General features: G+C 44.7%; 1 protein-coding gene across 1 annotated transcript in view; it reads left to right on the top strand.

The window, feature by feature from the left end:
- The first annotated feature begins 7,418 nt into the window (after nucleotides 1-7,418).
- LOC126214861 (calexcitin-2-like) overlaps nucleotides 7,419-27,128 on the top strand; it is a 425,189-nt gene continuing 405,479 nt past the window's right edge. The window contains exon 1 of the mRNA XM_049941498.1: nucleotides 7,419-7,563. The gene's annotated coding sequence lies outside the window, so the exon portion shown is untranslated. The remainder of the gene's footprint in view (nucleotides 7,564-27,128) is intronic.

Raw genomic sequence — 27,128 nt, 5'->3', positions numbered from 1 at the left:
AGTTCTAGGGGACTGATGACCTCAGATGTTAAGTCCCATAGTGCTCAGAACCATTTTGAACAACTGCGACTGCACAACATGTTAGTGAGGTGAGACTGTCTGCCATGTTTTGGCAAAAGAAGTAAATTTTGAAATGGTAACCAGAGAAATGTGTAGGTTTTACTCAAATTCACCATTCACGACACTTTTCTCAAAGTTAGAAATGGTTAACAAGTCAGGCGAAAATAGATCGCTGCTTTTGTTGCGTTTTCAGGGGAATTATTTTCAGAACTAACTGAAGCAGAGGTGACAGCATATCTTTTTAAATAGTCACGAGTGTGGGAGCAGAGGCGCTCCGCTTAGTATCTACAGAAGATACGAGTGTCGGCTTCATTTAAGAATGGCACTTCCCCTCCAGCGCTCGGCATTTCCCCTACGGCGCCTTCCTCTAACCCCCACCACTACTGTCCTCCCCACAGGCGCGCTGACGTCTGCAGATCTACCGGCCAAAAGTACTGTCCGCACAGTCTGACGGTAGCGTCGGCTGGTCGGAAATGGCGACTGCATTCTGAAGTGTTTGTGGGATTCCGGAATGAATTTTCACTGTGCAATGTAGTCTTCCCAGGTTTCAAACTTCCTGGTAGTTTTTAACCTGTATGCCAGACAGGGACCCAAAACTCGGACTTTGCCTTATAGAAAAAGTATCCCACCAACTGAGCTACCCGAACACGACCCGCGACTCGTTCTCACAGCCTTACTTCCGCCAATAACTCGTCTCCTACACTCCAAACTTCACAGAAGCTCTCCTGCAAAACTTGCGGTACTAGCACTCCTGTACGAAAGGATAGTGCGGAGATGTTTATCTGAGTGTCGCCGTATCAAAATAAAAGAAGAAAGTAAGTCAGTCGTTTTGTCCATTTAAAGTAAGTCATTTTATGAAACAATGTGTGATACAAATAAAAGAACAGTGAAGAAAAAGATGGGGATACAGCATAAAACGTAAAGTAAAACATCTGATTCAGTGTATCTTGTCACTTAAGGAGGCTATAGTCAAATGCTGGACTTACGTTTACGAGGCCCTCTATTTGGCACGCCTAAAGTTCATTATCCGGACACCTATTAGTGGACGTCAGTACGGGGTGTGTCCACCCTTCACCCCTGTCGGTGCTCGAACTCTGCTGGGGGTGTTTCCAGTAAGGTGCCCGATTGCCTGTGGAGGAATGGCTCGAGGTACGGTAGTGATGTCGGACTCTGGGCTCTGAAGAGAAGTCGACGTCCTGACGCACCCCACACGTGTTCCACTGTGTCCACATCGGTGCTCTGGGCGTGCCAGTTTATTCCAGGAATGCTGTTGCACACAAACTGTTGCCTCGCGGAGGCTGCTTCTTGACAAGGCGCACTGTCATACTGACAGAGTCACCGTCTTCGGAGTGCACCACTACTGTACACAGCACTCAATACTGCAAAATGTGTTCGTATCCTCCCGTCTTTAGCGTAACAATAGGGCCACGCACTAACGACGAATAACACTCCCATATCGTAACACTACCTCTCTGTACATTACTGTTTGAACTACACGTGATAGCAGGTAACTTTCTCCAGACATTCGTCGAACCCAAATGCTTTCATCGCATTGCCACAGGCTGTAGAGGGTGACGGTTCGTTTACAGTCGTACACCGGCCCATTGGGCCACTCTTTACACCACCTCAGGCGTCTCTCAGCACTGACCACAGAAATGTGTGGCCTATGGGCAGCTGCTAGACCGTCATATCCCTCCCTCTCTAACTCCCTATGCACAGTCACTATTCTATCTGGATTGGTGGTACCACTTTGGAACTGACTTCTTGCGATTATTTACAACACCTCCAGCCGGCGCTCCCCATCGACCCCACTCTCCACCAACGCTCTGCCAGCTCTTAGTTTACCTGTGATTGCTCCTTTACGTTTCCACTTGAGTCACGTCACCAACAGTTGTTCAGCAGTCAGCTTCAAATGCCAGAGTTCCTCCAGGGATTCCCATTTGAGTTCCCAAAATGGCTCTGAGCACTATGGGACTTAATATCCGAGGTCACCAGTCCCTTAGAACTTAGAACTACTTAAACCTAACTAACCTAAGGACATAATACACATTCATGCCCGAGGCAGGATTCGAACCTGCGACCATAGCGGTCGCGCGGTTCCAAACTGAAGCGCGTAAAACCGCTCGGCCACAACGGCCGGCACTAAGTTCCCAAACCATCTCTGTAACACCTACGTGTTGTTCGAACCTACCAGTAACAAATCTAGCTGCCATCCATTAGACCAACTAGAAATTTTGTCTAAGTCGTCTTGTATCTTCCTCCAATCACTCAACTTCTTACCGTACACCACAGTGTCGTCAGCAAACAATCGCAGATTGCTGTCCACCCTCTGCACCAAATCATTTATGTATATAGTGAACACCGAGCGAGGTGGCGCAGTGGTTAAACACTGGACTCGCATTCGGGAGGACGATGGTTCAATCCCGCGTCCGGCCATCCTGATTTAGGTTTTCCGTGATTTCCCTAAATCGCTCCAGGCAAATGCCAGGATGGTTCCTTTCAAGGGCACGGCCGACTTCCTTCCCCGTCCTTCCCTAACCCGATGAGACCGATGACCTCGCTGTCTGGTCTCCTTCCCCAAAAAACAACAACATATATAGTGAACAACAGCAGTCCCATCACACACCTGACGATACCCTTGTCTCACCGTCGACGACAACGTACTGGATTTTGTTACTTAAGAAGCCTTCCAGTCACTCACATAAGTCTGAACTTACTCCATATGCTCGTATCTTTCTTAACAGCCTGCAATGGGGCACTACGTCAAATGTTTCCAGGAATCTAGAAATATGGTCCAACCCATTTTGCTATTACTTCATCTCTGCTGACAACAAAGTAACCCACATCTCTGCCTCTAGTGACATCTAGGGCCAATACTGTAGTACATAGAGGTGTCCGCACACTTCTGATCAGGTATGTACATATTATTGTCAAGCGGATTTCACACCGTAACTTCTTTGCCTTGCAACAGTGTGTGGCATCCCATACCTCTATTATGTGTGAAATTGTGGACGTTGCTAGTATGTCACATGTTATTTGACATGTAAATTACAAGTACCATAGTAAAATTCCACGCTCTAATACAAGTCGTTGTGAACTTTAACAGCATGTTGGTTTAACACCTGTGACCCAATCGTAGTTCTGTGATGAAATACATTTTAGCAGATGTTTGACGTTGCGGTGGCCTGTTTTGCACCATCCTTTTTGTCTCTCTCTCCTGTTTGCAGTTTATCTCCCAGCATAGCAGTAAATCTGATGATGGCCTATGTACAAGAGTAGAGTTATATGTTCAATATGAAAATTAAAATAGATGTGATGTCGGCTTAACTCATTAATAAAGTTTTAGTTTGCATCATATGGTCAACATTATGAGACTGCAACTAAAACATCTGCATAAAAAGTTTTGCAGGGCCTGAGATGGATCCCTGTGGTAACGCTTGGAAATAACTAGTGGAGCATTCCTTGACGACTGAACACTACAACAGTACCTTAATTTAGTTTAACGTTGTTAAATTACAAGTTTTAATCTGTTTAGGAGAAACAGAAATGGCTGTTATCAGCAAGTGTGTAGCCCTATACACTGTAACACGTAGGGCAGCTACAAAGAAGGAAGCAGTTGCAGTATGCAAAGTACATTATCAATTACCATCGTATTATTAAGGCTATGATCGTGTAACTAGCGGCCATATAATTTGATTATGGAGGTGTGCACAGTCTTCATGTAGTAGTCTGCTTGTTGCCATATAATAATTTACTAATTGCTACTGCGAGTTCGAGAACAGTGTTACCACTGACGAACAGGCAGCTGGATGCATGCCACAAATCAGTAGCAGAAAGTTCCCTGTAATGAGATACCGTTTTTAAATTAAAGATTACCAGTAAACTATGGATAATGTGCTGTACTACTCGTATTGCTAGGAAATATACCCTTGCAGAAATCTTTCGAATATTTTCGCATTTTGTAATAGCAGGAGAAATGTAATTTTTACCTCTGGAAAGTAGGAAGTAGGGTTCCTAATTTTGGATATTCGGGTGTCATAATTATGGGCTGTTAAGAAACATTAAAATTTAATGAATTAATAATTCAGCCTCTATTTGCACCAGATGTTTATTTATGAAAATGAAGAGTGCTGCATAACTGTCAGTTACTCTGCAGACGTTTCAGCCATAACAAGGAAAATGTTCAGTCTTTGTGCTTTTTGATATAGAAATTACTTTTAAAATCTTTCTAAGTATTATCGCCAACGCCTGCGCAAAACTCATCACAGCATTGCCCAAAATATGGGCTCTTTACCCTACATACAGCGTTTCACAAAAATGTTTGTTCCTATCACATTAAAAAAAATGTGTGGCAGTACTTTCAACTCGCAATTACAAAATATCCACACATTCAAAAGTATAGCTGATAGGAGATACATCGAGTGAGTGAGAACGATGTCTACATTACAGTGTACACAAATAATCATAAAACCATATAAACACTATAACAGCAACTTTTCTTATATTCGCATGGACTCATTTGACAGCTGGATAACATCGTAGCATTGTAAAGATACTGAGCAGTGAGCGGTTCAGACCACAGCACATAAATTCTGACCACTGTAGCCAGATAGAACTATTTAAACAAAAATAATTTAAGGGTTAAAACCTGTAAAGAATTAAAAAATCGTTATCATATGCTAAAGCTCTGAACCACGTTAAAAAGTTGAGTTGTTTCCATTGTGAACCTCTGTCGCGGTTGTTGCGCTGTTGTCAAGCAGGGCCATATGAACGTAGCAAATGTTGCTCTCGTGGCTATCTGTCTGGTTGTGCGACAATTCATGTGCTCTGTAATGCGGACACCGTTCGTATTTGCTTGATATTTAGATTTAGGCTTGAGTGGTTATTTTGTAGTTGAGACTGGACCGTACCACTAGCATAGTCTTTATATATTGTATGGAACAAATGTTTACTATAATGAGCCACTGGTTGCTTCCAGCTGCTTGAGGGTCAGCAGTAATACTTAAAATTCCAATCACCATAAATAAAAAAATAGTTATTTCATAATTCCAGAATGAGATTTTCACTCTGCAGCGGAGTGTGCGCCGATATGAAACTTCCTGGCAGATTAAAACTGTGTGCCCGACCGAGACTCGAACTCGGGACCTTTGCCTTTCGCGGGCAAGTGCTCTACCATCTGAGCTACCGAAGCACGACTCACGACCGGTACTCACAACTTTACTTCTGCCAGTACCTCGTCTCCTACCTTCCAAACTTTACAGAAGCTCTCCTGCGAACCTTGCAGAACTAGCACTCCTGAAAGTTGTGAGTACCGGTCGTGAGTCGTGCTTCGGTAGCTCAGATGGTAGAGCACTTGCCCGCGAAAGGCAAAGGTCCCGAGTTCGAGTCTCGGTCGGGCACACAGTTTTAATCTGCCAGGAAGTTTCTTATTTGGTAATTGTAAGCAAAAACGACTACTCTTAATGTAGGCACTAAGTTTCATCGTATCCAGCAAGGACCTATGAGGTACTGTTTTGTTGTATGCTTCCAGCTGCCCGTGGATGAGCAGAAACATGCAAAATTGTAAGAAATAAGAATTAAATTGTTTAACACTCGCAGTGGAACCAACTGTGCTTAAGATGAGAACAAAGTTTCCTCAGGCCCAGGAAGGAGGCACGAGGTACCGACCAACACTACTCTCAGCTGCCTGACTGTGAACAGTAATACCGCAAATTGAGATCACAATAAATAAAAAGCAAATAACTTAACAGCCATAAGCAGAAACAAACTCACACAGATGACCGAGTCAAAGATGACATAAGAATTTCGTGTTCGCCTTTTCTTACTACTTAGCGTTACTGGCACATGATGAGATGGCAGCAATCAGACAGGTTGAAACCCTTAAAGGATGTCCAGAGAAAGTTGGTCTGCAAATATCCTTCCTAAAGGCTGAGTTCATCGCCACAAAAACTGACACTCAAAACTTGACTACAAGACATAGTCGCTACAACAGAGTCCCATATTTTAAAACTTACGTCAAGTCCTCGAATCTACGGGACTAGAGGAAATAGCACAAAACATGCGCCTCCAAAAACTAAACAGAGCCTGTGGAAGAACCTACAAGGGATACAATAAAAAATGCTGGTCCAAACACACTAAAATTAGGGACTGTAATACAGTATTAAAACCTGAAGTCCTGTACGCCAGTGAAACCCTGACAGTATACGTAAAAGATGACCTAGAAAACTTATTAAAGGAAGAACGTAAAATCTTCACAAAGATACTACGGCCAAAGAAAGCAGAAGAGGGCTATAGACTACAATCTCGTCAAACAACTGAGAAATTATCCAACCATGCAGCAGACATTAGAAAAAGGCGATTAACATTTTGTGGGCACGTGTCTAGGCTTCCGGAAACAAGACTTACACACAAAATCCTTATATACCGGGTGATCAAAAAGTCAGTATAAATTTTAAAACTGAATAAATCACGGAATAATGTAGGTAGAGAGGTACAAATTGACACACATGCTTGGAATGACATGGGGTTTTATTAGAACCAAAAATATACAAAAGTTCAAAAAATGTCCGACACATGGCGCTTCATCTGATCAGAATAGTAATAATTAGCATAACAAAGTAAGACAAAGCAAAGATGATGTTCTTTACAGGAAATGCTCAATATGTCCACCATCATTCCTCAACAGTAGCTGTAGTTGAGGAATAATGTTATGAACAGCACTGTAGAGCATGTCCGGAGTTATGGTGCGGCATTGGCGTCGGATGCTGTCTTTCAGCGTCCCTGATAAATTATTCAGATAATTTGGACAGAAAGATATTTAAGAAGAAAGTTGGCATATGGGATGTCAAGTCAGAGATCGAATCTCTGAAGAAAGCAGAAAGAAATTGGACAGAGGGAAGGAAGAGAGCCCACGCAAAAAAAAAAAAAAAAAGGAACAGTGTGGAAAAAAGAATCAAGAAGCTTTGCGTGATCCAACAGGGTCCAATCGGACATAATAATAATAAATAAATAGATTTATTATTTGACGTAGGTTGGCAGAAACAGTTTGGCGTGACCCAGGATGGAGCCCTGAGGTACGGCCAGCAGAAGTGGGCCACGGAGCCCTTCACGAATAGCACCGACCCCCACACTGCCGCACGGCCGTGCCAGCGGCCGTGTATAAATCGCGGGCCACCGAGGCGCCAATCGAAGCCCGACGAAATACTGTGTGGCCGGCGCGCTCCTTTTATTTCTGCGCACACAATGGCCGCGATCCCGCCGCCAGATAATGGGCAGAGCGGCCGGGTCGGGCCGGGCCGGGCGTCCTCCGCTAATAGCTGACAGCTCGGCGGATTCCTCGGCGGCAAGGCCGCGGGATCTGGCGACCGCGCCGGGAGCGCCTCGGAGAACACAGTAGTCCGGGAGCCGCACCTGCCGCGTCTGCTGCTGTCGCCCGGTGTGCGGCGGGGGGTGCTTCTAGCGCAGCTGCCGTTTCTCTCCTCTCTCGTTCATAACAACGAAGAGGTAGGTGAGCTCGTGCACCGTTTCTCGGCTCGGAGAAAGCCTTTGATACAGTTCAGTCGATTTGACTTTCAGCTCTCCTGAAGAAGACTGGGATAAATTGTAGTGTCCGAATCCACTCGTCAGCGTTGAGAAATGACGTCGTACTTAAGGCAGAGACGCTATGTATAGGCAATCTATGAAAGCAACGGATCGTACTTGTAAACAAACGAATGTAGCATAAGATGAAATTACAATCACATTCATGCAGTTACTTAATTAGTCACGAATTACATCGAAACGAACTGAAGATAACGAAAATAACTAAGAACAAGAATTAAAAACAAATTTTCATGTCCGGTAAAAACTAATGTGTGTGTGTGTGTGTGTGTGTGTGTGAAATCTTATGGGACTTAACTGCTGAGGTCATCAGTCCCTAAGCCTACACACTACTTAACCTAAATTATCCTAAGGACAAACACACACACCCATGCCCGAGGGAGGACTCGAACCTCCGCCGGGACCAGCCGCACAGTCCACGACTGCAGTGCCTAAGACCGCTCGGCTAATCCCGCGCGGCGGTAAAAAATATTCTCGTAATTTATGCGACTAGAAAAGCGCACAGAACCTTTAAATTGCATTACAGTAAAGCACATGGTCAGGTCATACTGTTATAAAATAGCGTTAATTTTATATTAATTATTGAACCTAACGTGACAAGCGCAGGAAAGTGGGGGGGGGGGGGTTTGAACCGGGAAAAACTAAAATGTATCAGAAAAACGAAAAAATTAAATGAATGACAACAAATACGAAACAGTAGCATAAAATGTGGAGAAAACGACGCACTAAATTCTAAAAGAAAAGCCAGTAAATTACGAATGAATATCTACAAAAAAATAAAGAATCTTGGAATCGATAACTAGAGTTAACCTATGTGGGTAAACTCCAGTTACAGATTCCAATCGCTCCATGATTCATACGTTAACCATTTTTGCAATTGTATGCACTGCACCATAATAGTATTACTACATTTATAAATGCATTCTAAAACTACTGCTGGGAATAACAAAAATTGGAATCGGCAAGAGGAACTGATCTTCTATACAGGTCAATTCTAGTTACCGATTGCAATATTGGTAACTTTTTTGCAGTAGTTCAGAGAACAATTACAAATGTACAAGTCATATTACCCTATGTTTTAGTGGGCAGACGTGCTAAAATAACGATCTAATTAATGAATCACCCAATGGCTGGAATAGGTAATTAGAATTGACCTAGGAGGTCAGTCCTAGTTACCGACTCGAACTTTTCGATGATTTACGATTGTGGACAGTTTTGCAGTAAATGTGTGGACCACGTTTTTGTAGGATTTCTAGAGTTCTTACTGATCTCATAACTACTACGGAAAAGTAAGAAATATTGTAGTTACAGCTTCCAATTTTTTTTTCATACTAATGAAGATAGTAATACCACATGTAGAAATCCTCTAACACTTTAGTGCACACACTTGTTAAAACGATCGAAATAACGAACCGTGGAATGGCTGGATTCGGCAACTAGAATTAACCTATATACGTTAGTTCCAGTTACCCATTCCAGACGCGACTTTTTTTGTCAATTTTCTTTACTTGTGTACTCGTCCCGTTAGATTTAACAATCAGCATTACAAGTTAACGCTGATTCATAATATTATGACTTCAATTCCCAGCGTGGTCAGAAATTTTCTCCTTTCGAGCACTGCATTTCGTCAACATGGACATGCAAGTCGCCGGATTGTGGCGTCGGCTGAAAGGCGCGCAACTCGGCGGCCGAACTTCTCCGGGTGGGGACTCCAGGCCATCAGTGCCAAACAAGCGGATCGAACCGTCCTACTTCGCCTATATCGGTCGATCGTCCGCTCGAAGCTGGATTATGGGAGCTTTGTATACTCCTCTGCACGGCCGTCCATCTCACGCCGCCTGAACTCTATACAACATCGGGGGGTTACGTCTTGCAATCGGAGCGTTCTATACTAGTCCCGTCGAGAGTCTTCATGCTGAAGCCGGTGAATTGCGACTAACCTACCGGCGCGATATACTGCTTTGTCGGTATGCCTGTCGGCTACTGGCAATGCCCGACCACCCGTCTTATCGTTCCTTTTTTGGCGACTCCCTCGACCGTCAATACGGGTTGTATGTATCCGCTCTGCTACCCCCTGGAGTTCGCTTTCGTCGCCTCCTTCAGCAACTTGATTTTCCACTCCCTGCAACCTTTCAAGTGGGAGACAGCCAAACGCCACTTGGCTCCAGGCTCAGGTTCGCGTTCACCTTGACCTAAGCTCGCTCCCAAAGGAGGTCACCCCAGCTTCGGTATACCGCTCGCGGTTTGTCGAACTTCGTTTGAAGTTCATTAATACGATCTTCATTTATAAAAATGGTTCAAATGGCTCTGAGCACTATGGGACTCAACTTCTGAGGTCATTAGTCCCCTAGAACTTAGAACTAGTTAAACCGAACTAACCTAAGGACATCACAAACATCCATGCCCGAGGCAGGATTCGAACCTGCGACCGTAGCGGTCTTGCGGTTCCAGACTGCAGCGCCTTTAACCGCACGGCCACTTCGGCCGGCTCTTCATTTATACAGATGGATCTGAGACCGATGACGGTGTCGGGTGTTCTTTTATTGTCGGGGCACAAAGTTTCAAATACCGGCTCCGTGGCCATTGTTCGGTCTTCACAGGTGAGCTCTTTGCCCTCTACCAGGCTGTTCTTTACATCCGCCGCCACCGACATTCTGCTCATGTCATCTGCTCCGATTCCCTGAGCGCCATCCAGAGCCTCAGTGATCCGTATCCGGTTCACCCTTTCGTGCACCGGATCCGACGCTCTCTTCAGCAGCTGGTGGACGACGGTTCTCGGGTTAGCTTTATGTGGGTTCCTGGCCGTGTCGGTATCCCTGGGATCGAAGCTGCAGATGCCGCGGCCAAGGCTGCGGTCCTCCGACCTCGGACAGCTTCTCGTTGTGTGCCTTCGTCTGATTTTAGCAGGGTCATTTGTCAGCGCATTTTATCGCTGTGGCGTGCCGATTGGTCTGCACTTACTGCAAACGAGCTTCGGTCCTCGAAACCTCTCCCCACGGCTAGGACGACCTCTTCACGCCCTTCTCGGCGGGAGGAGGTCGTTTCGGCCCGGTTACGGATCGGACACTGCCGGTTCGGCCACCGCCATCTGCTGACGGCTGCGCCGGCGCCGGCGCCGTTCTGCCCGTGTGGGCAACTGCTGACGGTCCGCCACATTTTAACGTCCTGTCCGAAGTTTAATACACAGAGCGTTGATCTCGGCCTACCATGTACTCTGGATGCCATTTTAGCGGATGACCCAGGAGCAGCTGCTCGCGTTCTTCGTTTTATCCACTTGACAAACCTGTCTAAGGACATTTCATTATGCTGTTTGATTTTACTCCCTTGCCTGTTAATGTGCCTTTTATAGTGTTGCCCTGTTTAGTTGCTGTTTTAACATTGTTCCTCGCAGTGCATTCATAACTTAGTCTGGGCGCTAATGACCACTGTAGTTGTGCGCCGTAAAATCACAAAAAAGTGCCAAACAATCATTTATATATATATATATATATATATATATATATATATATATATATATATATATAGAAAAGACCTCACCAACGCGGATATAACAGCAACCGATATTTCAGACAGAGATACTTTTAAGCACAAAGTAGAGAAGTGGAAAGTTTTACCAGAGCAACCAAAACAAAAACAGTACAGACCGAAGTGGTCAGAAGAGCGAAAGCAAGCCTTCTCAAAAAGAATGAAGATCTATTGGAGCAACAAGAAGAACCAGAAAAAAAGTTGATTGTCATTTGCTTAATGTCATTTGCTTAATGTCTTCCGTTATTGGGAGAATTCATAAATAATAATAATAATAATAATATATATATTATTCTGGATTTACAATGTGAGTACATTTTTCCAGCGCCTATTCTACATTACAGTAAGTCACTAATTATTGTTCTCCACTCTTCTCTATTCGTCCATAAATCTTCAGGAATGTTGTTCTTCCTCATTGCTGACTGAACTCCCTGTATCCATGTATCAGGTGGTCGTCCCCTTTTTCTTCTTCCAATTGGTACCCAGTCGATTATGCATTTTGGTAGCCTTTCCTGTTCCATTCGTCTGATGTGTCCATACCATTTAAGTTGTTTGTGCTCGATGAAATCAATAATTGAATTTTTACATTTCATCTTGTCTCTGATTACTTTATTTCTTATTGTTTCTCGTCTTGATATTCTTGCTGAACGTCTCCAGAGATCCATTTCTGTGGCTAATAATTTTGATGTCAGTTGCCATTTTGTTGTCCACACTTCTGAACCATATGTAATAATGCTCCTAACTATTGTTTTAAAAATCCTTATTTTGTTATCAGTTGTTATGTGTTTGTCCCAGAGAATTCCATTCAATAAAGAGATTGTCGTCTTTCCAGAATTTATTCTTGATCTAATTTCTTTGTCCTGTTTCCCATCATTTGTAATTTTCACACCTAAATAATTATATTCCTCAGTAGCTGTTATTGTTCCCATCCCTTCTTCTAATATTAAGTCTCCATTCACTCCACCAATTACCATGTACTTTGTTTTATTCATGTTTACATTTAGACCTGATTTTTTATATTCTTGAATCAATTTTCTGGTCATATACTCTATGTCCTCATAGTCTTGGGCTATAATCAGTTGGTCATCTGCAAATTGTAACGAGTATATTGTTCTATCATTTATTGGTATTCCCATAGCGTGACATTTTTTCTTCCAATTCTGTAAAGTTACTTCTGTATATATTTTATACAATGTAGGTGAGATGCTACATCCTTGACGTAATCCTTTTGTGACTTGGAATCCATGTGATAGATATTTACCAATTTTTATTTTTGAAATAGAATTTTTATATAAATTTTGAATTGCTTTAATTATTTTTGGATTTATTCCTATTGATATTAAAGCTTTCCATAAACTGGATAAAGGCACACTATCATAGGCTTTTTCTATATCTATGAATACTAAATGTATAGGTTGTGCCCGAACCATTTTTTTTTTCAATAATTTGTTGTAGGCAAAAGATATGATCAATTGTTGATCTTCCAGCTCTAAAACCTGCTTGTTCTTCAGCCTCCTTTTCTTTGTATTCTTGTTCTAACAAATATTTAATAATTCTTCCATATAATCTACTGAAGGTATTGGTCACTGTTATTCCCCTATAATTTTTACACTCATCTTTCGCTCCTTTTTTATGTATCACTGAAATATATCCTACTTTCAAATCATTTGGGACATCTTCCCTATTTAAACATCTTTCGAAAAGGTTTCTTAACAATTCCATTAATTTCTTTGTTCCTAATTTTAATAATTCTGCAGGAATACCTCCAATGCCTGTAGCCCTTCCATTCTTTAAAGATTTTATTGCAGTTTTTACTGTCTCTATTTCCAAACGGATGTAATTCTCTGCTTGTAGATCTGTCATTTCATTATATTCAGGGTTTCCCAAGTATTCTTCCCTGTTTTCTGTTAATAAACTTTTAAAATATTTTTCCCAAGAGTCATGAGTAATATATTTAATATGTGTTGTTTCTTTGGAATTCCTTCTTAAATTTTTTATAGTTTTCCATGCTTCTGTGTTTCTTTTACCACCAATATAGGATTCAGTTTTTTGACATGACTGTTCCCAAACTTTGTTTTTTGCTTCTGCAACCTTTTTCCGGATTTTCGCTTGTTGTGCATTAAGCTCTATTTTATCTTGAAGATTTGTGGTATTTAACCATTTTAAATATTTTTCTTTCCTTAATTTCACTTCCTTTTTAATTTCTTCATTCCAGTAGTATAATGGATGGTTTGTACGTGTTTCTTCTGTTTCTCCTAAAGCTTCCTTGGCGGCTTCATGTAGTTTATTTACAATATAATGATATTGATCTTCTGTATTATCAAACTCTGTTTCTACCAGTTTTTCATCTAATCTCTTTTTATATAAAAATATTGTGCTTTCATTCTCAAAACTATTCAAATTATATTTAGGAATTTTGATTTCTGTTTGTATATTTTCTATAGGACAATTTCGATTTTCTTCAGTGCTTTTTCCTCTGAAGGGGAGTAAAAATTTGGAATTTACCAAATAATGATCGCTAAGAGTTACCCCTCTATATACTCTTATGTCATGTATTTTTATCCTCGTTTGCTGTTTAATTATAATATAGTCTATTATTGATTTTTGATTCAATGTATCTTTATGCCATGTGTATTTATGTATTTATGAAAGCTGGGCGCATCGTTCTGACCCCACAAACCAGGGACCGTCGATGCAGGTCACTTCCGAGGACTTCGCTTCGGCGGTGATGAAGCGGTGCGAGCAGAGGTATATATATATATATATCGCAATATGGCCATCCGGGCGACGAAGGAATTTGTAGCAATGACAGACTATCTTGTTGACACGGTCACTGTGGAATGTCTGCCCTGTTCACAGAGCCACGACGTCACCTCTGCTCGCACCGCTTCATCACCGCCGAAGCGAAGTCCTCGGAAGTGACCTGCATCGACGGTCCCTGGTTTCTGGGGTCAGAACGATGCGCCCAGCTTTCATCAGCTGTCACGGTGGTGTTAGGGCAGGCGTCGCCGTCGCCTTCACGGCCAAAACGCAAATGAAACGGCCGAGGGATGCCCAGTGGCCCCTGACTCACGCCAGGAGTGAGCATTCGGGGCAGCCACTGTGCTCGCAGCTCTACAACGGCGGCCCGTGCACGCCCTCGTGACGCGTGACTCGTTGCCTGGAAGCCGTGTCCGTGTTACCTGGCGTCTTTCTCCGATGAGTTCATCAACTCAGTTGCGATGTGTCTTGGTGGTTGCAGTATGCAGGTGTCCACTCAGACCTGTGTCTCACACGATGAGGTTAGCACCACCCTCTCCTTCATTATGAGCTTTTTACTGATGTCGATTCCATCATCGTTGAACACAGCTTTAATTCTCCTACGGATGTCGACTGGAGGCAACTTTTCTGCAGTTAGAAACTCGATTACAGCACGCTGTTTGTTAAGCACCGACATAGTTGCGTTACGCACCGCCGTGTCACACACCAGAATTGGGAGCCATCTGGTGGCAGAGGTCTGCAAGTTGCGTCAGCGAGGCGGAAAAGTCGACCGCGCAATACGCGTGCTTGCAATACCTGAAATGGCACAAAGATGATCTGAGGATAGCGATTTAACTTGCCGAAACTAGATGTCTGTCTGTGTGTGTGTGTGTGTGTGTGTGTGTGTGTGTGAGAGAGAGAGAGAGAGAGAGAGAGAGAGAGAGAGAGAGAGAGAGACAGAGAGAGACAGAGAATGTTTGTGGGTGCGTGTATGTGTTTGGTTGGTGTATAAGTTCGTACTGTTTTTGTTTTGCATATTGGTATTCCGGCTCTTATGGGTTTATTTGTCGATTGTAATTTTTTATTTAATTGTGTGTTGCTATTTGAGTTATCATAGTAGTGTCTTTTTGTCATTTGTGAATAGTGAGTGAAGCTGTTGCCACTAGAAAATAGAGTGCCAAGTGGAGAAATCTGAACATTTGCGACGTATTCTTGTGTTTGAGATTAACAGAAGGGTGACAGCCACCAGAAACGTTTGGGGATAATGCAACTGGGCAGAGCACGGCAGGGGAGTGGTTTTCTCGTTTCAAGGAGGATCGTTTCGACCCGTGCAGGGAGACCTTGGAGGTTTGATGGAGATCGTCTAAACGCATTAATCCACAAGGAACTGGCAAACCTGACCAACTGTGGTCATTCAACCGACATGCGACTTTAGCGCCCAACGGGGAAGGTTCAAAAAGTCGGTTGCGCGGGTACCGCATGCTCTAAGCCAAAATTACAAAATGGCTCTGAGCACTACGGGACTTACCTTCCGATGTTATCAGTCCCCTAGAACTTAGAACTACTTAAACCTAACTAACCAAAGGACACCACACACATCGATGCCCGAGGCAGGACTCGAACCTGCGACCGTAGCGGTCGCGCGGTTCCACACTGTAGCGCCTAGAACCGCTCGGCCACCCTGGCCGGCGCCGAAATTACAGAAATCAGCCGCTGACCATAACTGCATCTACGCTGTCATCAACTGGCTCGTGAGCAACACCGAACATTCCCATCCCGTATCATTACCGGCGACGAGAAATGGTGTCTTTATGCTGGCGTACAAAAATAAATGGAACGGTTTGAGCCCAAACAAAGCACAGCTCCACGTACAAAGGCCTGCGAGCATCCACAAAAGATAAATGTGACGCACCTGGTGGAACAGTGGCCGTGTGGCGTGGGCCCATTACGAACTGCATGTCCGAGGTGTGGCCGCCACTGCCGGCACTCACTGTCAACAGCTGAGACGACTCGCAGGCGCAGTCCGAGGACAGCGACCAGGAAGGCTGCGTGGAGTGACGCTGCTGCACGGTGGCGAGGCCGACGATCAACACCGGACAGGCGTCGCGTCGGGTTGGGCTGGGAAGTCACTCCGCACCCACCGTGTTCACCTCATCTTGCGCCCCCATATCGTCGCCTTTTCCGCTCTCTATCGAACAACCTTCCAGGAACTTCCTTTCTGGGACGTGACTCGACTCGACGAGTTCTTCGCATCAAAACGACGCGATTTCTACACTCACGTAATCGAAAAGTTACGCCGGCGTTGGAAGACCTAAACAGTGAAGAAGATATATTATTAATGAGTAAATTCTGTGTTATGTGTGTCTATTGTGTTAAACTTATGGGAAAACGCCACGTACTTGTGCAGCAACCGAAATCTTTATATGTTTTACTTAGGAAATGCTTCCAACAAAAGTGTGGTGGAATAGTAGGATCAATGACAGTAAATTGTGTAAGATTTGGTGATGAGGTGGCATTACTGAGTGAAAATGAAGATGACGTTCGTTTGAATGGATTCAGAAAGATTCAGTAGAAACGTATGAGCGGCGTGCCGAACAGTGACGCCTCCGAACTTTTTATGTGAAAAATATTCAAGGTTGATAGGCGTGCACTTCATTCCCATTCAATATCCACGCCTTTCGTATTTTATTCTTTTTGTAACGAAACTTATACCTGCAGTTGAATGCATATGTTTTTATGTTAATTGTTGTTCTTGTGGTCCTCAGTCCTGAGACTGGTTTCATGCAGCTCTCCATGCTACTCTATCCTGTGCAAGCTTCTTCATCTCCCAGTACCTACTGCAACCTACATCCTTCTGAATCTGCTTAGTGTATTCATCTCTTGGTCTCCCTCTACAATTTTTACTCTTGACGCTGCCGTCCAATGCCAAATTCGTGATCCCTTGATGCCTCAGAATATGTCCTACCAACCGATCCCTTCTTCTAGTCAAGTTGTGCCCCAATTCTATTCAATACCTCCTTATTAGTTATGTGATCTACCCATCTAATCTTCAGCATTCTTCTGCAGCACCACATTTCGAAAGCTTCTATTCTCTTCTTGTCTAAACTATTTATCGTCCACGTTTCACTTCCATACATGGCTACACTCCATACAAATATTTTCAGAAACGATTTTCTGACACTTAAATCTACACTCGATGTGAACAAATTTCTCTTCTTCAGAAACGCTTTCCTTCCCATTGCCAGTCTACATTTTATATCCTCTCTTCTTCGACCATCATCAGTTATTTTGCTCCCCGAATAGCAAAACTCCTTTACTACTTTAAGTGTCTCATTTCCTAATCAAATCCCCTCAGCATCACCCGACTTAATTCGACTACATTCTATTATCCTCGTTTTGCTTTTGTTGATGTTCATACCTAATCCTCCTTTCAAGACGCTATCCATTCCGTTCAACTGCTCTTCCAAGTCCTTTGCTGTCTCTGACAGAGTTACCTTAAACTTTTTATGTCTTCTCTCTATTTCTTCTCTTATGTGAGAGCGGATGGGTGCAGGGTATTTTTCGCTATGTGTGCAGTTAACTCAGCAGCTTCGTTGCAGCCACGGTGGTTCCAGCTCTGCCGCCTCGGTCGTTGTTCCAGTAGGAGCACGGGCGACCAGTCTGAACGGTACGCGGTGGCCAAGTTTGTCGCTCTTCTCTCCGTCTCTGAAACTTTACTTCTGACTCTCTTTTTTAAGGCCGCACAGCCTGCCTGGGAACTGTGGGCCCCCTGATGGGCCGCCAGTGTTGGCCGCCTCACGACGCCCCCCTTCAGCTCTCCTCAGGGCCCGGGCTGGTGCCGCTGCTCGTGGCTGGAGCCGCCATCTCCAGCTCCCGTACCCCTGAGCACGAGTGTCCTTTGTGAGCGCCAGCTCCGTCGGTTGCAACACCGTCAGTTAGCAAATCGTTCGCTTAGCGGCCGCCCGTAGTCTTCGTTTCTGTTTTTGAGGTGTTTATCCCGTAAATCTAAGAATGTTGTTTGTCACGCTGTGTGTGCGCGCCTTCTGACCATTAGACGCGAGAAGTCGACTGTAGTTCACATTAGGGTGAAGACACCCATCTCAGTGTTACAGTTTCGCCTCTTACATTCTTTCCCTGTAGTTTCTTTGGTCTCACACTGAAGCGCCAAAGAAGCCGCCACACGCGGAATAGGGCGCTGCCATCGGCAACGCCTATGTAAGGCAACAAGTGTCTGCCGCGCGGGATTAGCCCAGCGGTCTGAGGCGCTGCAGTCACGGACTGTGCGGCTGGTCCCGGCGGAGGTTCGAGTCCTCCCTCGGGCATGGGTGTGTGTGTGTTTGTCCTTGGGTTAATTTAGGTTAAAGAGTGTGTAAGCTTAGGGACTGATGACCTTAGCAGTTAAGTCCCATAAGGTTTCACACACATTTGAACATTTTTTGAACAATGGCGCAGTTGTTAGATCGGTTACTGCTGCCACACTGGCGGGTTTGTACGTGCTGTTATACATGGTGAGTCACTAACTGTTGCCACCTAGAATAAGTACGAGAGTATGGTAGGAGCTGAAAAGTTTGTGGCACATATGTTGAATGGGACAACGGGGTTCGTAATAGGACAGTGGGTTTTTGTTGCTAGATGGGGTCGCGTCAGAGATATGAAGGTCAACGTATTTTTTTTTTTTTTAATGGGATGTTATAGTTTGATACTTTCTCATAGTGGGGCCAGTGTGGCCACGCGGTTAAAGGCGCTTCAGCCTGGAACAGGTTCGAATCCTGCCTCGGGCATGGATGTGTGTGATGTCCTTAGGTTAGTTAGGTTAAAGTAGTTCTAAGTTCTAGGGGACTGATGACCTCAGATGTTAAGTCCCATAGTGCTCAGAGCCATTTTCTCATAGTGGCTATCGAGACGAATCCAACAGTAGGGTCTTTGAACGTCAACGAAGGTGAAAATGTTGGCATGAACGTCCGTTTACAGAAGGTGTTCGAAGTGATGACCACTGGTATCAATGCAGTGCTGCAATCTTCTTATCACGGATTCAGTGGTACTCGTTATCACATCGGCACTTATCGAAGCACGTGCGCTCTCGCATATCTTCAGGTGTAGTTCGAACGTCTTTATAAACAATGTCTTTTACGAATGCCCACAAGAAAAAATCCAGAGGCGTCGAGTCTGGCGAACGAGCCGGACACATCTTCTCCGCATCCTATCCAACAATTTGGGAATTGTCTCTGCAACTCATTTCCAGACGTCAGCGAAAAATGTGTCAGACACCCATTGTGTTGATGTCACATTCTGTATCTTCTTCCTAAAGGTATTTCTACCAATAACAGAGCTAATGTTTCTTGCAGGAATGCGGTGTACTTCCTACCTTTAAGATTTCTTTCGATGAAATAGGGGCCTACGATTCTGTCCTCCACAATCCCACACCACGCATTCACCGACCACGGTTTTTGGTGTGCAACTTGCCGCAGCCAACACGGTTTTTCAGATGCCCAATAATGCATGTTAGGCAAATTAAAATTTCCACGGTACGTGAATGTAGCCTAGTTAGTAAACAAAATCGAATTAATAAAAGTGTCATCCCTCTGAATCTGACGTTGAGCCCATCGGCAGAATTCAATGCGACGCGCACAGTCCGCACCAGTCAGTTCTTTGATACGGTAGGGATGACATTTATGGCGGTGCAGAACACGAACAACGGTACGCCGCCTCTTGCCAGACTCCATTGCGATTCGGCGCGAGCTAACACAAGGATCTCGAACCACGGTGGCAAGAGTACCAGTTCCCGTTTCCTCGTTGGTGACTTTGCTTTGCAGGATATGTTTCCGCTGCGTTAAAGATCCAGTTGTTCTCAATCTGTCATACTCATATTTAAGTGTACGACGTTTAGGGTGTGTACGCTGAGGATATCTTTCAGCTTATAAGTCTCTAGCTATCACTGAATTTAGTTGGCGTTCTCCGTAAATGAGAAGCATATCGACTTGTTCTTCGAAGGATTACGTCATTCACATTGGCTCGATTCGACGATACTAGTCCTACCGTTGCTATTAGTGTTGTGTTGCGAAAGCGTCGAATGGTGTTTACATGTGAATCGCCCGTTGGGATATTTACTATTTGCACGAAAGATGAGAGAGAATTGTCAGTGCATGTACTCCGATAACTGCCGAAGTGATAAGGAATCCAGTCAATCCACGATAAGAAGATTGCAGCACTGCATTGATACCAATGGTCATCACTTCGAACACCTTCTGTAAATGGACGTCCATGCCACCTTTTTGACTTTCGTTGACCTTGGAAGCCTTACGGTTACACAACACTGGATTCGTCTCGATAACCGCTATGAGAACATAAGTACCAAACTATAGCATTCGCCGGCCGGGGTGGCCGAGCGGTTCTAGGCGCTACGGTCGCATGTTCGAATCCTGCCTCGGGCATAGATGTGTGTGATGTCCATAAGTACCAAACTATAGCATTCGCCGGCCGGAGTGGCCGAGCGGTTCTAGGCGCTACGTCCGCATGTTCGAATCCTGCCTCGGGCATAGATGTGTGTGATGTCCATAGGTTAGTTAGGTTTAAGTAGTTCCAAGTTCTAAGGGACTGATGACCTTAGAAGTTAAGTCCCATAGTGCTTAGAGCGTATAGCATTCCATTTTAAAAAACAAAGTTTACCTTGGTATCACTGAAGCGGCCCCACTTAGCAACAAAAACCAACGTCGCATTACGGCCCCTGTTGTCCGATGCGACTTTCGTCCCACAAACTTTTCAGCACCTGGCACACTTTCGGAGTTATTCTCGGTGACAATAGTTAGTGACCCACTCTGTAGAGGGCGCACGATCCGTGGGACACAGCATCTCCGAGCCAGCCATGAAGTGGGCATTTTGCCGTGCGACCATTTCACGAGTGAGAGTTGGGTTTCACATGATCGATGTTTCGGCGTTTCGTTCCCCTGTTCTAAGGAGAAGACACGGGAATAGAACTTTCTATGCCACTGATATTATTATTGTTATTACTGTCCTTTTGCTGACACACTCTGTCTGTGCAACTAAATAAAACGTTGTTTGTTTTTATGTCGCACACCCCCACCCAGTTGCCGCACCTTTACCGTTGTGTCCCACCCTCTCTCCATCTCCACACCCAACGCAACTTCCACCGTCTACCCCTCCCGGATGATGAGCTTCGCCCTCACATCTACCCTTCCTACCAACTCTGACCCTCCCCTTCCTGCCTCCTCCTCAGGGCTCCCTCTCCTCCCCCTCCCTTCTCCTGAGCGGCTTCCCCATCCTACTCCCCCTCCAACTCTTGTGCTCCCCTTTCAGTGTCTCTGCGCTCCCTCCTGCCCTGCCTTCCCTCTTCATCTCCCGCCCCCACATCTCTGCCGCCTCTTCGTGTACCCGCTGACGCCCCTACTCTCTTCATCTCGCCGCCTCCCCTGTTGCCTCCTGCTCTCTCCGCCTTTTCCATCCTCTCTGACCTCTCCCTCGGCAGGTCCCACCTGGCAGTTTTATTCTTCGTCGTGTGTGCGCCAAGTGGGTTATAAGTGTGTCGTTCTGGAGTGTTGTTAATACTGTGGCCGACTTTTAACCTGTGCATGTCCATTCAGTGTCTTCTCTACGTTTTCAGAATCGCCAACTGTGTTTTTTAACTTTCCTCTATGAACGTCTCCATCTCAGTCTATTTTTTCGTCCATTTTCTCCCATTATTCTGTTTTAAGTTTTCCTTTTTTATCGCCTTATGTATGTAGCATTTTATTCTTATTTTAAGTTGTTATGCCACTCGGCTGATTGTGCCGCTGACAGCCCTCCCGTGCCCATATGGGGTGGGGGAATGAAATCACAATAAAGAAGCATATGTTGTTGTTGTTGTGGTCTTCAGTCCCGACACTGGTTTTATGCAGCTCTCCATGCTACTCTATCCTGTGCAAGTCTCTTATTCTCCCAGTACCTACCGCAACATACATCCTTCTGAATCTGCTTAGTGTATTCATCTCTTGATCTCCCTCTACGATTTTTACCCTCCACGCTGCCCTCCAATACTAAATTGGTGATCCCTTGATGCCTCAGAACATGTCCTACCAACCGATCCCTTCTTCTACTCAAGTTGTGCCATAAGATTCTCTTGTCCCCAATGCTATTCAATACCTCCTCATTAGTTATGTGATCTTCCCATCTAATCTCCAGCATTCTTCTGTAGCACCACATTCCAAAATCTTCTATTCTCTTCTTGTCTAAACTATTTATTGTCCATGTTTCACTTCCATACATGGCTACACTCCATACAAATACTTTCAGAAATGACTTCCTGACACTTAAATCTATTCTCGAACAAATTTGTCTTCTTCAGAAACACTTTCCTTGCGACTGCCAGTCTACATTTTATATCCTCTCTACTTCGACCATCATCGGTTATTTTGCTCCCCAAATAGCAAAAATCCTTTACTACTTTAAGTGTCTCATTTTCTAATCTAATTCCCTCACCATCAACCGATTTAATTCGACTACAATCCATTATCCTCGTTTTGCTTTTGTTGATGTTCATCTTATATCCTCCTTTCAAGACACTATCCATTCCGTTCAACTGCTCTTCCAAGTCCTTTGCTGTCTCTGACAGAATTACAATGTCATCGGCGAACCTCAAAGTTTTTGTTTCTTCTCCATGGATTTTAATACCTACTCCGAATTTTTCTTTTGTTTCCTTCACTGCTTGCTCAATATACAGATTGAATAACATCGGGGAGAGGCTACAACCCTGTCTCACTCCCTTCCCAACCACTGCTTCCCTTTCGCGCCCCTCGACTCTTATAACTGCAATCTGGTTTCTGTACAAATTGTAAATATCCTTTCGCGCTGTGTATTTTACCCCTGCTACCTTAAGAATTTGAAAGAGAGTATTCCAGTCAACATTGTCAAAAGCTTTCTCTAAGTCTACAAATGCTAGAAACGTAGGTTTGCCCTTCCTTAATCTAGCTTCCAAGATGAGTCGTAGGGTCAGTATTGCCTCACGTGTTCCAACATTTCTACGGAATCCAAACTGATCTTCCCCGAGGTCGGCTTCTACTAGTTTTTCCATTCTTCTGTAAAGAATTCGCGTTAGTATTTTGCAACTGTGACTTATTAAACTGATAGTTCGGTAATTTTCACATCTGTCAACACCTGCTTTCTTTGGGATTGGAATTATTATATTCTTCTTGAAGTCTGAGGATATTTCGCCTGTTTCATACATCTTGCTCATCAGATGGTAGAGTTTTGTCAGGACTGGCTCTCCCGAGGCCATCAGTAATTCCAATGGAATGTTATCTACTCCGGGGGCCATGTTTCGACTCAGGTCTTTCAGTGCTCTGTCAAACTCTTCACGAAGTATTGCATCTCCCATTTCATATTCATCTACATCCTCTTCCATTTCCATAATATTGTCCTCAAGTACATCGCTCTTGTATAGACCCTCTATCTACTCCTTCGACCTTTCTGCTTTCCCTTCTTTGCTTAGAACTGGGTTTCCATCCGAGCTCTTGATGTTCATGGAAGTGGTTCTCTTATCTCCAAAGGTCTCTTTAATTTTCCTGTAGGCAGTATCTATCTTACCCCTTGTGAGATAAGCCTCTACATCCTTACATTTGTCCTCTAGCCATCCCTGCTTAGCCATTTTGCACTTCCTGTCGATCTCATTTTTGAGACGTTTGTATTCCTTTTTGCCTGCTTCATTTACTGCATTTTTATATTTTCTCCTTTCATGAATTAAATTCAATATATCTTCTCTTACCCATGGGTTTCTACTAGCCCTCTTCTTTTTACCTACTTGATCCTCTGCTGCCTTCACCATTTCATTCCTCAAAGCTACCCATTCTTCTTCTACTGTATTTCCTTCCCCCATTCCGGTCTATTGTTCCCTTATACTGTCCCTGAAACTCTGTACAACCTCTGGTTCTTTCAGTTTATCCAGGTCCCATCTCCTTAAATTCCCACCTTTTTGCAGTTTCTTCAGTTTTAATCTACAGTTCATAACCAATAGATTGTGGTCAGAGTCCACATCTGCCCCTGGAAATGTCTTACAATTTAAAATCTGGTTCCTAAATCTCTGTCTTACCATTATACACTCCTGGAAATGGAAAAAAGAACACATTGACACCGGTGTGTCAGACCCACCATACTTGCTCCGGACACTGCGAGAGGGCTGTACAAGCAATGATCACACGCACGGCACAGCGGACACACCAGGAACCGCGGTGTTGGCCGTCGAATGGCGCTAGCTGCGCAGCATTTGTGCACCGCCGCCGTCAGTGGCAGCCAGTTTGCCGTGGCATACGGAGCTCCATCGCAGTCTTTAACACTGGTAGCATGCCGCGACAGCGTGGACGTGAACCGTATGTGCAGTTGACGGACTTTGAGCGAGGGCGTATAGTGGGCATGCGGGAGGCCGGGTGGACGTACCGCCGAATTGCTCAACACGTGGGGCGTGAGGTCTCCACAGTACATAGATGTTGTCGCCAGTGGTCGGATGAAGGTGCACGTGCCCGTCGACCTGGGACCGGACCGCAGCGACGCACGGTTGCACGCCAAGACCGTAGGATCCTACGCAGTGCCGTAGGGGACCGCACCGCCACTTCCCAGCAAATTAGGGACACTGTTGCTCCTGGGGTATCGGCGAGGACCATTCGCAACCGTCTCCATGAAGCTGGGCTACGGTCCCGCACACCGTTAGGCCGTCTTCCGCTCACGCCCCAACATCGTGCAGCCCGCCTCCAGTGGTGTCGCGACAGGCGTGAATGGAGGGACGAATGGAGACGTGTCGTCTTCAGCGATGAGAGTCGCTTCTGCCTTGGTGCCAATGATGGTCGTATGCGTGTTTGGCGCCGTGCAGGTGAGCGCCACAATCAGGACTGCATACGACCGAGGCACACAGGGCCAACACCCGGCATCATGGTGTGGGGAGCGATCTCCTACACTGGCCGTACACCACTGGTGATCGTCGAGGGGACACTGAATAGTGCACGGTACATCCAAACCGTCATCGAACCCATCGTTCTACCATTCCTAGACCGGCAAGGGAACTTGCTGTTCCAACAGGACAATGCACGTCCGCATGTATCCCGTGCCACCCAACGTGCTCTAGAAGGTGTAAGTCAACTACCCTGGCCAGCAAGATCTCCGGATCTGTCCCCCATTGAGCATGTTTGGGACTGGATGAAGCGTCGTCTCACGCGGTCTGCACGTCCAGCACGAACGCTGGTCCAACTGAGGCGCCAGGTGGAAATGGCATGGCAAGCCGTTCCACAGGACTACATCCAGCATCTCTACGATCGTCTCCATGGGAGAATAGCAGCCTGCATTGCCGCGAAATGTGGATATACACTGTACTAGTGCCGACATTGTGCATGCTCTGTTGCCTGTGTCTATGTGCCTGTGGTTCTGTCAGTGTGATCATGTTATGTATCTGACGCCAGGAATGTGTCAATAAAGTTTCCCCTTCCTGGGACAATGAATTCACGGTGTTCTTATTTCAATTTCCAGGAGTGTATAATATATCTGAAACCTTTTAGTATCTCCAGGGTTCTTCCATGTATACATCCTTCTTTCATGATTCTTGAACCAAGTGTTAGCTATGATTAAGTTGTGCTCTGTGCAAAATTCTAGCAGGTGGCTTCCTCTTTAATTTCTTAGCCCCAATCCATATTCACGTACTACGTTTCCTTCTCTCCCTTTTCCTGCTACCGAATTCCAGTCACCCATGACTATTAAATTTTCATCTCCCTTCACTAACTGAATAATTTCTTTCATCTCATCACACATTTCATCAATTTCTTCATCATCTGCAAAGCTAGTTGGCATATAAACATGTACTACTGTAGTAGCCGTGGGCTTCGTGTCTATCTTGGCAACAATAATGCGTTCACTATGTTGTTTGTAGTAGCTGACCCGCACTCCTATTTTTTTATTCGTTATTAAACCTACTCCTGCATTACCCCTATTTGATTTTGTATTTATAACCCTGTATTCATCTGACCAAATGTCTTGTTCCTACTGCCAGCGAACTTCACTAATTCCCACTATATCTAACTTTAACCTACCCATTTCGCTTTTTGAATTTTCTAACCTATCTGCCCGATTAAGGGATCTGACATTCCACGCTCCGATCCGTAGAACGCCAGGTTTCTTTCTCCTGATAACAGTATCCTCTTGAGTAGTCCCTGCCCGGAGATCCGAATTGGGGACTATTTTACCTCCGGAATATTTTACCCAAGAGGATGGCATCATCATTTAATCATACAGTAAAGCTGCATGTCCTCAGGAAAAATTTTGGCCGTAGTTTCCCTTGCTTTCAGCCGTTTGCAATACCAGCACAGCAAGGCCGTTTTGGTTAGTGTTACAAGACCAGATCAGTCAATCATCTAGACCAGGCTGTTCCAGCTCGTCGGCTCCGTTGTGAGCCGCGGAGCGCTCCCTGCTCCAGGGAGCCGTGTAGCTCGCTGTGACCAGTCAAGTGGGCCGGCACGCCGGCACGTGTCACGGCTGGCTGAGGCAGGCGGCAAGGCAAGCGTTTTGATGTGCCAGCTGCGTCTTACAAGGTCGACAACCTCATACTCTTAGCTGCTAAGACGTGGTGACATGCTACACCAGGAAATACGATGTTCAGGAAATAAATAAGAAACAACTGTTTTACAAGAAATTGCATACTAAATTTGTTGGGCCTCTGTAGCTTGACTTTTCTTTTCATTACAAGATCGAAAATATCAGGCGTCAAAGTGTTAGCAGCGTTAATGCGGAGGATGGTCTTCATTGTTGTATCCTGAAGAAACGATCGTTCCTTACTTTTTACTCTTTGTATTGCTGAGAAAAGCTGCTCACAACAAAACGTAGATCCAAACATGCCCATGATCTGAGCAGCATTGTTGTGAAGCTTGGTAAATGTTTTTTGCTGTGATGAATGATACCATCATGACAAATCCAACGTGTTGTAGCACCTGTCTGTCAACAAAGTTGTATTTTGCTAATCAATAATCTCCAATTGAAGTGATGATGACAAGTCATCGGGGGAAACTGAAAAAGGAGTGCTGAACACCTGAAGTTCCATTTCCAAACTAGTGAGGTCTCGGAATCGTGTTTCAAACGACGTGATGAGCTGCTTTAACTTTGCTTGGTAATCGCCGAAAGTAGTACCTTCAGGTAGTTGTAAAGAAGCAAGACGACTGAAGAACGTTAAATGTCCATTAGTC

This window comes from Schistocerca nitens, chromosome 12 (genome assembly GCF_023898315.1).
Source record: "Schistocerca nitens isolate TAMUIC-IGC-003100 chromosome 12, iqSchNite1.1, whole genome shotgun sequence".
NCBI classification, from domain to species: Eukaryota; Metazoa; Arthropoda; class Insecta; order Orthoptera; family Acrididae; genus Schistocerca; species Schistocerca nitens.
The sequence above is the reverse complement of the archived record's forward strand: the minus strand, read 5'-3'. Positions and strand labels throughout refer to the sequence as shown.